This window comes from Branchiostoma floridae, chromosome 6 (assembly GCF_000003815.2).
Source record: "Branchiostoma floridae strain S238N-H82 chromosome 6, Bfl_VNyyK, whole genome shotgun sequence".
Taxonomy (NCBI): Eukaryota; Metazoa; Chordata; class Leptocardii; order Amphioxiformes; family Branchiostomatidae; genus Branchiostoma; species Branchiostoma floridae.
The window spans coordinates 22,434,773-22,448,632 of NC_049984.1; positions in this window are offsets into that span (position 1 = coordinate 22,434,773).

Sequence of the window (13,860 nt, forward strand, 5' to 3'; positions counted from 1 at the left end):
AGTCAATATTTGTTTCCACGTTGTCCCTAAACGCTCTACAAATCACCCGTAGCTGGTAACGGTTTGCTAGAATCTAGCGTATATTGTGATCAAGCCTCTCTGATATATATGTACTACAACGTCCCTAACTTTGTCATTTCGGCCGCAAATGGGGCCAACGGAGCCGTTAAAGGCACGGAAATGGGATTTGCTAGGATCCGTAGATTGCCTACAAGGGATTTACGTCGTGGAGTGGGCTAACAGATGCATAGAAGATACGTAAATATAGAATACAACACGGTGTATTCCGTATCACCCGAGGTACCAGCCTGACCGCGGGCAGGATCACCCGAAGGCCGGATTCATACCCATATTCTTTTAGAAGAATATTCAACATTCAACGTATTGTTTATATTTCTTATCCCAGGAGATACAATGTCGTGTCTGTTCGGTATTTTGGCACATCTTGGATTCCTTGGCATTTGCTCGGAATCTTCTGCATAGCGCATCCGGAACTGACGGATACCGTGGTATCCGACAAGACCCGAGCTCATTTTGCCCAATATGTGAGTATCAATATTGCAAAATTAATAATTGTTATCATATCAATATAATTATTACAATCAAGATCATCTTGATCATCAAGGCTGTTTAAGTGGCATAGAATCTGGGCTAAAAAGTTACCTTGTGGCATCGGGAATGGTGGCGGCACCTCTGACGATGTTTCCTCCAAGTTGGTTGACTTGATATGTCATGCAATATGAAAATAGTTAAGAATGAGCAGCATGCTACATGTAGTAAGTTTTGTGTGCTGTGGTTGTGCCACTGTTTACCATGATACTGTGAATGCAATGCAAATCGATACAAAAACGTGCTTTTATGTACGTCTAAGGATGATACGCGTCATAGGGCATCTTTGTGAAACTTGGAAAAGCTCTAGTCTAGACAAACAAGAGTTCGGAGACCTCATATCTCCACCAAGTATGCTAATTATGCAAATGACTTTCAAATCTGCATAATCTATGCTTGGTTATGTACACTTTTGACTAACTCACAATGTTGACAATCCAATCATTTACTGTATGTATTTTTATTTCACTTTTACATTAATTGTGCAAATCAAGGACTTATTATAATCAAAACAATCCCTCAAGACATTCTCGATCGTTAGCAGTCCTTGGTCAGTGGGAAAAACATCCGTCAGAATATCAAAGAATGACATTACGATGCATACAACACTTTATTTACTGATAATCAAGACTGAATTAATCACGTTAAGGACATTCTCCGTTACAGAGGCCTTGGGCAAATATGGACGAAACCTGAGGCTTATGAAGCAGATTAAATTGCCAACCAACTGCACACCAGGCTACAAAATATATACATACAGGAGTGGTTTAGTTCTATCGAAAATAATTAAAAACTGTACAAGAGTGGGAAATGGTAGATCGTCTGCACTCACCGTGGTCGCGAACTTGGTCAGACTTGCTCTCTCGGAATAGCCACTGACAGACTGGCCAGTGCTGTAGCTGGTGTCAAAGGCATACTGACCAGTGCTGGAGGCGGTGTTCATTGCATGCTGACCAGTGGTGTATGTGGTGTCAATGGGAGACTGACCAGAACTGTAGGTGGTGTCGATGGCAGACTGACCAGTGGTGTAGGTGGTGTCAATCGTAGGCTGACCAGTGGCATTGGCACTGCTCACAGTTGCTGTCGGCTTTGAACAGGAAATATATCGTCAGTTGCCTTCGTCTGTGATGTATCATATGCAATATTGACCGACCTTTGGTAATCCAGATTGCCATCATGCTGAGGCCATGTGTGTCTAATTATATCGATAACATCCGTGCGAGCATCAAGTTTCGTACGTACGATTAAAAAGTTCTCGGCCTCACCCAGAAATTATAAGCACAACTCAGATTTCGAAGCACAGATGTCAAGTATGAAGTCTTATATGAATGTGTACCAAATTTCAAATTATTGTGATCATTACTTTGCAGGCGACACACAGTAACTAAGGTAAGGGAGCTTCGAGAAGGACAAAAAACGTGGACAATTGAGCTGCGACCTGAGGTGTGCGCGTCAACTTGCGCTGCTGGAAGTCAGACACCCACTTCTTTCTGCTTGAAATAGGAAGAGAATCATTATCAAACATTTTGACATTGTCTTTTGTTAGTGACAAAGAAATTAGAGCATGGGGAACTCGACCCACACATGTCTGATCACAATTCACCCTTGTTTTTCTTGACACTGACCTTCTAAGTTTCAAAAAACGAATGCCTGGAAAGTAATGACTAAAATGATTTGAAATTTGAAGGATATTGACAAAAGGCTTCATACTATGAAGTTGTGCTTCGAAATTTGAGTTGTGCTTATCATTTCTGGGTGAGGCCGAGAACTTATTGATCACCCCTCGTATGCCATCATCGAAGAAAAAACATCAGATCTAGATACTAATGTTGTAAGGTGCCAAAGTCAATTCAAAAATCAAAAAAGGAAATATGAAAGAAATTAAAGAATATGAAGAACCTTTGTTTCGATATATCATAATACGTGTTTAGTCATTTGTTCAATTTTTTGACCACCTAGATTTCATCATAAACGCAATTTACGGGATTCCCAGAGGATGCCATCCATGTAGTCGAATAAACATTGCCTAATTGATCAAACAGAATTGGGTTGGGTAAAAATAAACGAAAACATGACAACCAATTTACGACAAGCGACGTAGACGTTACGTGTTAGTAATTGGTCTGGATGCAGGGGATCTGCAGCCTGCTCAAGGTAAACAACATTGAAAGATAACAAAAGAGCAAAGCTGAATAGGATATCTCAAGGGGAGCAACATCGATCAGACAAAATACATGCACTTTGCCATAATAGATATCCTACAATGTTAGTAAGAAAAATGATGACTAAAAAATCATTTAGTTGATTTTAATGTAATACCAAGCTTAAGGCACAGGAGCAAAAGTGTCCTTTTTTCTTACTCAAGTCTCACAATTAATCGTTTTGAAGTTATGTATGCCAAAATAGTTGATACAGTCCTATGCGCAGGGTATGCCTATACTTGTACCAAAGTCCAGGTCATTCGACTGTAATACTATGGCATAGGACACAAACAGGTTCATTCTTAGTCCAATAATCGCACCAAAATCGCAAAAAAATTCATAATGATATGTTTGCCAAAGTGTTGTTCATATGCTATTGGCATATGTATAAGGCTTGCCCATACCAACTAGATTGTGCGTAGTATTTTCTTGTAATACCAGGATATTGGAGACATTTTGTCTACATATGGCCAAAATTAACCATTTTAGAGAAGTGTATGCCAAAAGAGGTAGTAATAAAGGCCTTTGTGCATTTGTCCAATACTAATAGAAAAAAAGCAATGTACCTCACCTTGTGAAGATTCTCGGTGTCTTGTTTGAAGTACAGAACGGCAAAGGTCCCCCCGAATATCAGTAGGGCCAGAAGGGTAATTGTCAACGCCGAGATGCCCACACAGCGGAACGAGAAGCCTGAAAAATCAACTACAGAGCATTTTACTCACACACCCACTCACTCACTCCATATTACATAGCATTTTAGAGTACTAAAAAGACAGGACTATAATTGTAAATCAATTAAACAAAGGAGACAATGTTGTTGCCCAAAGTATCTAGAACATGGAACTTAATTCTAAATCTAAATTACTTAGATCTTAATTGCACTGTTGTGTCTCTTTCATCTTAATTGCACTGTTGTGTCTCTTTCATCTTAATTGCACTGTTGTGTCTCTTTCATTGCCATTTATCATTTTTTTTTCTTTAAGTGCGAAATGAAGAAACAAATAGATATATTATTCAAGAAAAGCATTAATCAAATGAGAAACCAATAAAAGTATATTGCATACAATGTATTGATTTTATAAGTATTCAGCTTGTCAAATTCATCTGTTAATCTTAATTTTACTTGGTGCACGTGAAATATGAGAATTCCTTTTAAAAACCCTTTTCAAATAAACATACTGGCTTTGGTAACTATAGTACTGCATCTTTTAAGCTTGATTTCAAAGATTTTATACTATATGCACAACGGTGAAAGAAGAAAAACTATATAGCTATTTATCAACTTGTACATTACCGCAGTATCGTTGTTGACCATTCGCCACGTACATCGGATTGGGGTTCAATGCAATGGGGGCGGCTATGGGGTTTGGACCTGTTCCATTGGACGGATTTGGATGAATAATGTTTTGTGGGATACTGTCATCCCTTGTAGAGACTGAAGCATCATCGCTACGTATTGGGCCACTTCCTACTACTGACGTATCGGGGGTGCCATTGGTTTTCTTTGGTGCACCTCTTCTTTCCTCGAACGGATCATTGTTTTGGGTTTCGTCAGGAGCATTGTTGAAAGACGACATCTCCTCTTGGCACGTGTATGCTACAGCGTATGGTTGAATTGCATTATCATCAGAGACAATGTCGTTTGTTTGCTTGTTGTCATGTGCAGCACCACGTTTGTTAGATACGTCATCTTGTTCCTCATATCTTACAGCGTATGGCTTGATGAAGGGGTTGCCGTCACATCGTGTAGGGGGGCTAGGGACGGGTTCGGGGGGATCGGTTGATTCGGGCATCGGTTCCAATTCGTCTGACTTGTATGTCGGATTCGGATAGAGAATGCCGTTTGCCGGATACATCGGGTTTTTAAAGCCTTTTTGTCCGGACATCAGTTTTGCGTCGTAAGCCATTCGCGTCTGTTGTTTATTAACCACTGGAGGAGCAATTTACACACAACCATTAGAAATATCAAGAAAAAAATCCAAATACAAATGGACTTGTACTGGGGAGAAGAAAGTAAGCCCTAACTAAAATGGTGGATACCCAGACAATAGTATTGAGTATCCAATAATTACTCCAGATTGTTCACTGTACGATTTGAAATCGAAAGAAATGCGGCATTGTATTGCAATTTTATTTCAATGTCCCCAAAAATCCACCTATATCAACTTTTATGACATATAAACTGCATGGAAACCCTAATTCCCGGGTGTTTCAAGGGACTTGCACACCTGTGAAATTTTCTGTGTCCTGGCTGTGTACATGGCTTTCCTGGTTCGGCGTGTACTGTCCTTGATATTTTCTTACATACCTGGACTTCCGCTTGCACAGGAATTTCTAGGACCCTTACATCAGACGTGTACTAGTGGAAAGAGGCATGCAAAAGCCTGAAAGCGCCTCTTCAGCAAGCAGAGATTGGGTCGCGCGCCGGGTTTTTACTGTTTCCCAGCAAACACTACCCTCGCAACCCAACCCAACCAATGCTTCGACAATAAATAAGCAATGAGGTTTATATTTTGTCTATAAATTACTTGTATTACCAACCTAGGATTGATGTGTTCAAAAATTCGTACTTTCCCAGAACTATCGTAGAGTGGAATTTGTTATCACCTAGCACGGTAGGGGCATCTTCCCTGGATAGCTTTAAAGAACGCTTGCAGATAGATTTGCAAATGTTAGGTGTGATGGGTCGTTCAGTGTAATATAACCAGCTGCTGCCGCGCCGCGTGCATGCGAAGCTGGTGTGTTACGCCGAAGGGCGGTTATACCGGCTATATAGATACATATACAGAAACAGATTGTATTTGCGGGGTGTATAGGGGGCATTGATATGTCTACCCGTGGCATCGTCCGACAGAATAATATACAAATAAAAAGAAATGGCATCCCCATATTTAGGACTACCATCAAGGTCAGTAAGAAAGGTCTCAAAAATACTTTAAAAACGATCATAATTAATGGAGCTGGGCTTTGTATGGGCCGACATTTCCAACTTAAATTTTTCATGGGTCGGCACGTATTTATAGGGCCTTAACACTGAAACCGAATTGGCATGCCCACGCCTAAAATCGTTATCACAAAATGAGACACGAAAATACCTCGTGACTTTCCTCTTTATTGTGTTTTACATGACTCCAGATCTACATCAATTAATTGTATGGGAGGGTATTTTGTAGATGTACAGTATGAAGACAACAATAAGAGACTACTAAGTTCACAGCCCTTTGTGTCTGTGCCCATGCAAGTTCTTCAGAAAAAGCCAATAGCACTTCTCCTCGCACAACTATAGGGGCAAACCCTAGGCCAATCAACACTCTTGTCACAATTTGTAATTTTTTCAGTTGAGTTGGTATTGTGAAGTCCGCGTCTTTGTGTGTGGATGTGCGTTCTCGTTGTCCAAGTGTGTCTAGCTACCAGTGTGTTTACTTATCTGATGGTACCGAGGAACATATTAGAGACATTGGTCATTATTCTATTGCAGCAAAGAGTTTCTACTGAAGATTGCGGCACAGGACTAGGACGTCAGCTGCAACTGATAATAACAGGACAGACGTCGGGCCATAGTCTAACCTGGGCACCGGCTCCCATGGCTTCAATGAGCTTCCGTATGAAACCGTTACGGTAGATATTGCAGCAGGCATTTAACTTTGCTTTGCGTGGAAATAATGTTGAGGGGTATCGAAACGGTACTCCTGTTTGGATAGCGAAGCCGCCCCCATCTAGGAGCGACGACTGTACTACCCTGCCGTACCCTGCCGTCAAGAAGTACATTCATAGCCTGCGAAGACTAGAAGACAGCAAGCTAGAAACCAGCTGGCATTCCAAGACATACAGAAGTCACTCGCGACTACAACCACAGGAACAAACACCAAAATGTGTGTTCTTTCAGTATATGGCGCTATTACAGTATTTAAAAAATGTGAGCACGAAACTGCAGTATTGAAGTCAGCGTTCCCGCCAGGCGTACGTCATTACGTCTTTAGACGCATTATTTCTTGAAAGACGCACTCGTCTCGGCTGAATGCGTCCATAAAAAATCTGAAAGAAAGGCTGACCTGTACCACCAGTTTGACCTGTACCACCAAAATGTATCTGGAATCTTTAAAAAAAATCTGTCTTTATAAGAAGGAATCCTACCTTTACAATTTATACTTCAAATTGTTCACTTCCGGTCATCCCAGTAGTCTGGGCATGGGGCGGAGCGCGGCACGTGTTACAACTAGTGGATCCACGTGCGACACACCCCGCCACGCGCCAGTCTGAGCTATCCGTTGTGCAATTCATTTTTTTTTAGTCCATGACATACATCTGACAGTCAGCACTCTTTAACACCGGTACCTCTTCTGATATATGATGAGGAAGAAATCTGATGCAGATTTTATATTCTGATATTAACAAGATACTTACTTGTCTTCATTTTCACGTATTTGTTAAAGATTCAATGATGGGTAATACTAGTATTGAACAAACTGTTCTGTGCGAGTGTTGCACATCTCAACAAAAGTTATCACGCTGTGGGCAGTTGATTGGCAGTCGGTATCTTTGACGACAACATGCCGCCGGTGCCATGTAGTCTACATTGGCCACCAGCTAGGTCCAAATCCAATCATCTGAATAACCAATCAGAGTATGATAAATGCAATATTATACTCTATCATTGGTCACCGGGAAAAATAAAATTACTGAGTATTGGCGCACGTGACGTTGGCTGGGGATATTGGTACCCTGTGATATTGTCGTCTGGAAAGTTTCTTCCCTAGCTGCTAACAATTTACTATTAAAGTTTCCGCATTTATCTAAGTTTTAAAAAGTGGTGCGCAGTAAATAAGTGAAGAATCCAAAACTATTCATTTTTTTTTTCATTTACAAAATTTCTTTTGTTTCCAAAAGGCAACATTTGCGGCAGAAAAGAGGCCGCAAATTGTCAAGCGTCGATCGAGTCGGTTGTGCACTGCCATTGGCCTCCGTGGCACATGGCGCGGCACGCCCCCCTCCCCAGACGGACGGTCGATCGCAGCGCCCAGCACGTTGGGACGTCTTTTCTGGCTACTGTAGTACTGCTTCAAGGCTGCACCGGCACTGATCACTGCCAAAGAGGCAGCAGATCGTCCTCCTTCGAGTAATGTATAACGTTCTTGGTCTATTTCAAAAGAAATCTAGCCAAAGATTTCGCGCCGAAAACGGGGTTACCTGTGGTCGCAGGAAACAAACGACGCTCGTGGAAAATGACGGCGTGGCCTTGTAAAACGCTACCGATTTGAGTAATTTGAGTATAAATTTGAGTAAAATCATCGGGCAAAATAAAAAAAACACAAAGTGTGATGGTGCCGTTGTTTTATCTTCTCGATTTTATAGCGGGAGGGCGCAACATCGATCGCACGAGGTAGACAATTTTTTATTCAATGACGAAAATAAATTGGCAGAATTTTTCCATGGGTTGACTAACTGGCTAGAGCCCTGTTTTGAAGCATCAAAAATCCAAAATTTTCACATAGACTTGTCTAGACAAATAATACCCGGGCCAGATTACGGAAGGCTGATAGTGCTTATATTTTTTTAATATAACGTATTTTTGAAAGAGCGGTCGTCGATTACTGAATAACGGGAATAAAAGAGGCTCCATACCCCCCTCCCAAATATTTGGACGCATACTTTCAAGAACCTGGCAGGAACGCTGATTGAAGTCGAATCTGTTCGTGTTGGGCGGGGCCGATCGGGGAAAGATAATTAGGTGATAATTGTCGCTAATATATGCATATTTTGCCAACACGAAGTGCAACACGCGGCTAATTTCCTGCTGCGTAAGTTAGTTTCATGGGCATGTGTAAAGGTATTTCAGGCCCTTTACACGTATCGTACACAAAAGTGGTGCATTTCCGCGAGATTTTAGGTCATGTAAAGCACTGCACATGTCTCGTTCGCAGGTATGAAATCTCATGGTTTTCAATGTATGATTTCCAGGAATGTGTGAGTCAGTTTCCCTCCAGGAAATCAGGCTATTCGTGTAGTGATACAACATATTCAAAATATTTTTTTTTTTATACCATGTGAGTAGCGCCACGCCAGCCGTCAGTCTCCAGACCAATCCGATCAGTCCGTCTATTCAGTCACACTGACAGAACAACACCATCTTCGGAGCTGGCAAACCCGCTCTGGAAAGAGGGTCTGCATGCTCTTTTCCGTAAGGCGTAGGCAGCCTATTTCTATTTCCCGTAACTCGTAGGGAAAACCATCTTATTTACGTAATTCGTAGCGAGACGACCAAATTTAGCATAGTTGCCTTCCTTGATTTAGCGTAATACGTAGGGGGTTCATCTGAATTCAGCGTAAATCGTTGCCGGGGGCCCCCATGTAGACCCTCTGGGAACCTGCACCCACCCCACTGGTACCGTCCCAGAGGAAGACCGGGACCAGGTGACTGGACCAGCTGAAGGCAGACCTTGGTCAGCCCGGACTCAACCTAGACACAGCCTGGCAAGCTGCAGCGAGCAGACCAGATTGGAGGCACACCTGCCGTGGCGCAATGCTCTTCAGAGCCAGCGAGGATGAGTGAGTGAGTGAGTGAATGTGAGTAAGACCAAATCTTTTCGAGCTCTCCACGAATTTCTAAAGAAACACGTACAAGTCGACGGTTCCATGTACATAGTATAAAAAGGAGGCACAAGCCCAAAGTATAAAAGTCTTATCGTAGCAGAGAAGGCCATTTTAGTGTTTCCTCATAAATTATGTAAATATTCAATAAATAATTTGCATGCTTTAAGTCTAATAAATTAATTACATAATTGTGCATGAAAAGCACATAGAAAGATTAAGGAGGCCATCCACATTCAACTAGAGGCTGCGAAGTTGAACAAGACTGAGGGTTGGGAGCTGCCCAAGTGCTACCTCCCCCTTCTCCGCAAGGAGGCGGGGGGAGGGGGCAGATGATCCACGCAAGCCTGACCTAGTCTCGTGTTCTCTCGCGAGAACTGAGATTAGGTCATTCCCCTGACGATGATGTACTGGTAGACATCGAAAATTGGGGAGGTATGTACTGTACCTTTTCAAAAACAGTCATTGATTGATGAAAATTTGTTGTAACTGTTTGCATACGTGACTGGTGAACCTCTTCAACGATAATAAATTAATGTTCACCTCAACTAAGCTTCATAATTCTAAGTATGAATTTCCCATTATTTAACAAAATGGAATAGATATTTTCTCATTAATTATGCAAATTAGGTATCCAATTGCCTAATTGATATCTATCGACATTTCTCTCTTTCTCAGTAACGTACGTGACAAGTTTGAAAGTCCTATCATGGAATGCAGTGGATTTTGCTCATTGATTATGCAAATTAGCTGTGACTTGTATAATAAGTATCTTATCATGTAGTTCATCACTTAGGCTATCTACATACTAAAAATCATGACGATCCGTCGACTAGTTCTGGAGTTATTCTCGTCCAAAGTTTGAAATGAAACCAGTGCCTGCAGCTCGGTTGAGCTAAGGCGGCCCAGGCACGCTCGATTTGTGTCCGAGTTCGGGCGCGTGTCCCCTTGTCCAGCCGAATTCGAACACGTGTTCCATGATGTTCCATTTCGTAATTCGAACCGAACGCGCGTTCGAATCTGTGGTTATTTGCGACTTTTCAACCTAAAGAGGCACCGTAAGGACCCTTTATCCTTGGTGGGTGTCTGTGCGGTCAAGTTATGACATTTACGGCTTAAGCCCCAGCTCAAAATAACAGTATCGATCTTCATAGTACTCAAGTTTTACTCATAATCCCTTTCTTATCAAAATTATCCGAGGGGATTTTGTGTAATCATTTAATGTTTTTTTAACTATGGTGCATTTTCAACGAAAAATTGAGAAAAAATAATGGTCGTTTCTGATGTTTTCGGCCCAAAAAAAAACATTATAATCCTAATTAGCAAGTAAGCAATCCTGATTTAAAACAAAATACCCTCGGACAAAAATGATAAGTTTAAGGTTGGCTTTCATGCTTTAGAATATCATAATTGAAAGTCTTGTTTCCAGCTGAGACTAGACTCATGAAATAAACACCACTTTTTTAACCAAAATGTTTATTTCTAACCCAAAATCCGGTATGTAGAATAACAAAATCACAAGTATTCAATGTGTTTAAAGTAGTATTAAAAATGTGTGAAGTTTCATCGTAGTGCGACCGAGCAATCAAAAGTTACGATCATATTTTCATTCCAGGCCTGAGAGTTAAAAAAAGCCGCTAGAAGCCCAAAGTCACCAAGGGCTATCTACCACTAAAAATCACAACAACTGCATGTCCAGAACACGAGATATCACAAATGGAAGTTCCTCCGCAGTACCTTAGCAAGCCGCTAGATGGCCCATTATCAAACTTGACCTTTGTTTTCCTGACCCCTAACAACCTACCAAATATCATCAGGATTCATTCAAGGCTTCTCGAGTTATTCTGTTGACACATAGACAGACAGACGAGCAAACACGCTCAAAATATTACCTTCTGGCGAAGGTACCGCGAGACAATAACGCTAACAATCACAAGATTTCCACCGAATTTGTAGCATTTAAAACCTAAGGAAATAGAAATTGGTTCGTTCAAATATATAAATGATGGTCATTAGATCACCACCATTACTTGTCCAGAGTTCAAGATATCAAAACCGGCAGTTCGGCCACAAAAACCGCTATCTATAGGGGGCAAAAGTCTGATCGTTTCTTCCTTTTACCAACCTCTACCACCAGATATTATCAAAAGCCATCCACGTCTTCTTGAGTTATGCTATCCACAAGCAAACATATCTTACTTGGTAAAGATAAAAATGTTTGTATGTACTTACATTGTATGTACGACTTACATATACTTCTGCTCGTCTGTTGGTCCTCGTCACCTTTGGAAGCGTTGTAACAGTGGGGCTAACTGACAATTCGGACGGGTCAGGACCTTTTGGCCTAACGGTTATGGTGCTGGGTTAGTAAGCCGGAGGCCCCGGGTTTGGGGACTAGTCGACTGTTTTCTACTCGCCTCTAATGTTTCAGTCCCGCACCGACCATGTATGTAATGGCAATACTGTGCCACACTCGAGAACGAATCTAAAAAGAAACAAAAATGGGGAGTAGTGTAACAGTGGGGTTCAAACGCCAGAAACTGACAAGTCTAGTGAGCCCGAAACTTTTGGCCTAGCGGTGATGAAGTTGGGTAGGCTGGAGGGGCCGGCCTCGAATACTGGGAGCCAAGAGACTATTTCTACTCGTCTCTCTGTTTCAGTAGCGTCAACAATTCTGCTCTCTAGTTTTCAGGACCGATTTCTGGGATGTTTTAGACATTTGATACCTGGGATTCAAACTTAAATAGGTGATCCAACGGTTGGGAAAAACCATTCCGTTCGCGGGAGGACAAGCATCGAGGGTTCATGCACAAAATCATGTTTTGTGGACAAAATTAATCTTAAGTTTTAATAATGATTTTTTGGGATAGAAAAATGAAGCGACTGCGTAAGGAACGCGAAGAGGAAGACGCCATGGAAAAAGGAACAACTTTTAAGCGCCCCCTTAAGTCGAATGGTTTGAACGGATTTGCATACTCTGTTTGCATCATACTCTGTTTGCGTCGACAGACATATAACATCGATAGAATCATGTTATTGACGTTACTGCACATGGAAATATTGCTGAGATGTAATCGGAATAGCAGACAAATGTAATCATACTATTTTTGAAACAGACAGTCAAATGCAATTGTAAAGTAATCGAAGACATTAAACCCAAAGGTTTTTTTGCGTCCTTCACATCTGTGTTGCTTTGAGGTAGAGAACTCGATAAAAGTTTAAGAATGTATGGTTCTGTCGAAGACGCGTGCAACTATACCTGTATATGATAAAACTATTTGCACCCCCCCCCCCCATTTAACTGGACACTGCGGCTAAGTCGTGGGAAAATTTATATTGTTTCATTATTGATTTCATAATTGGAATACCATAAAAATGTAAAGGTATTGACAAAAAGGCAACAGAACACACTAACCGTAAAAAAATTGTTTTCTATCTATGAAATTCGTAATCTGTCAAATTTTGTGTCGTATGGCGATTGGTGATCGCAAAAAGTTTGCCGAACTAGTAGAATAAGAGTACCAGTGCAACCCTTGAATTTATTTCATTGTTGTCCACATATAGGTTCCAAGTACATGTCTAGGTGCCGGTGATTAAATAGTCTACGTTTTAGTTGTGCCAAGAGCAGAAATATTTGCAAAGTACTAAATTAATCAGAAGTTACATCATTAATTATGTTAATCAAGCCCTGATTTACATTAAAATCTCATTATTTTGATAAACGCCGAAAACACTTAAGGTACATACTTACCAAAAATAATAATAGTTCACAAATCTCTTTTTGAGTTACCCTACTCCAAAGTTTTCAGAAAATTTGAAAAGGCCAGCTGCAATTCCAAACAGGCCGCTAAGGAGCCCAAACCTATATCTCACCCTCCCTGCCCCGAAAACGCTTCCAGAAAACTACATCTCAAAACTTCAAAGTTACGCTGCAGCACCGAAGGTAGCCACCAGGAGACCCATTGTCGAACATGGCCTTCGTCTTCTCAACCTCTACCAACCTAGTGACTATCCATCCACAGCTTCCCGATTTATGCTGATAACGTATGTAAAATTTTCCGCTGCAGTACCGTAGGAAGCCGGCAGGAGGCCCATTCGCGGGGATTTAATTTCGCGGTAGCGGGTAAAAGGACTTTTCGTGGTGGAATTAAGTTCACGGTAACACCATAGACTGCAGTCTTATACAATAATAGAAAAATGTACGCGGTGGTTTTAAGTTCGCGGTGAAATGGTTAATACACCGCGAACATTTCTGCATTTACAGTATGTCATTCCTATCGTTTACAACCAAGGAATCATGCAATTTAGTCCCTGATTTGCATAGTCGATATCTGTTAGTACAGTAGAAGCCAATTAATTGCACACTTCTGTTAATTGCACGGAATCCCAAAATACTGTGGTGGTCCAGCTGGATAACTTCGCTTTGTTACACCATCCGGATAATTGCACTAAATGCACTGGC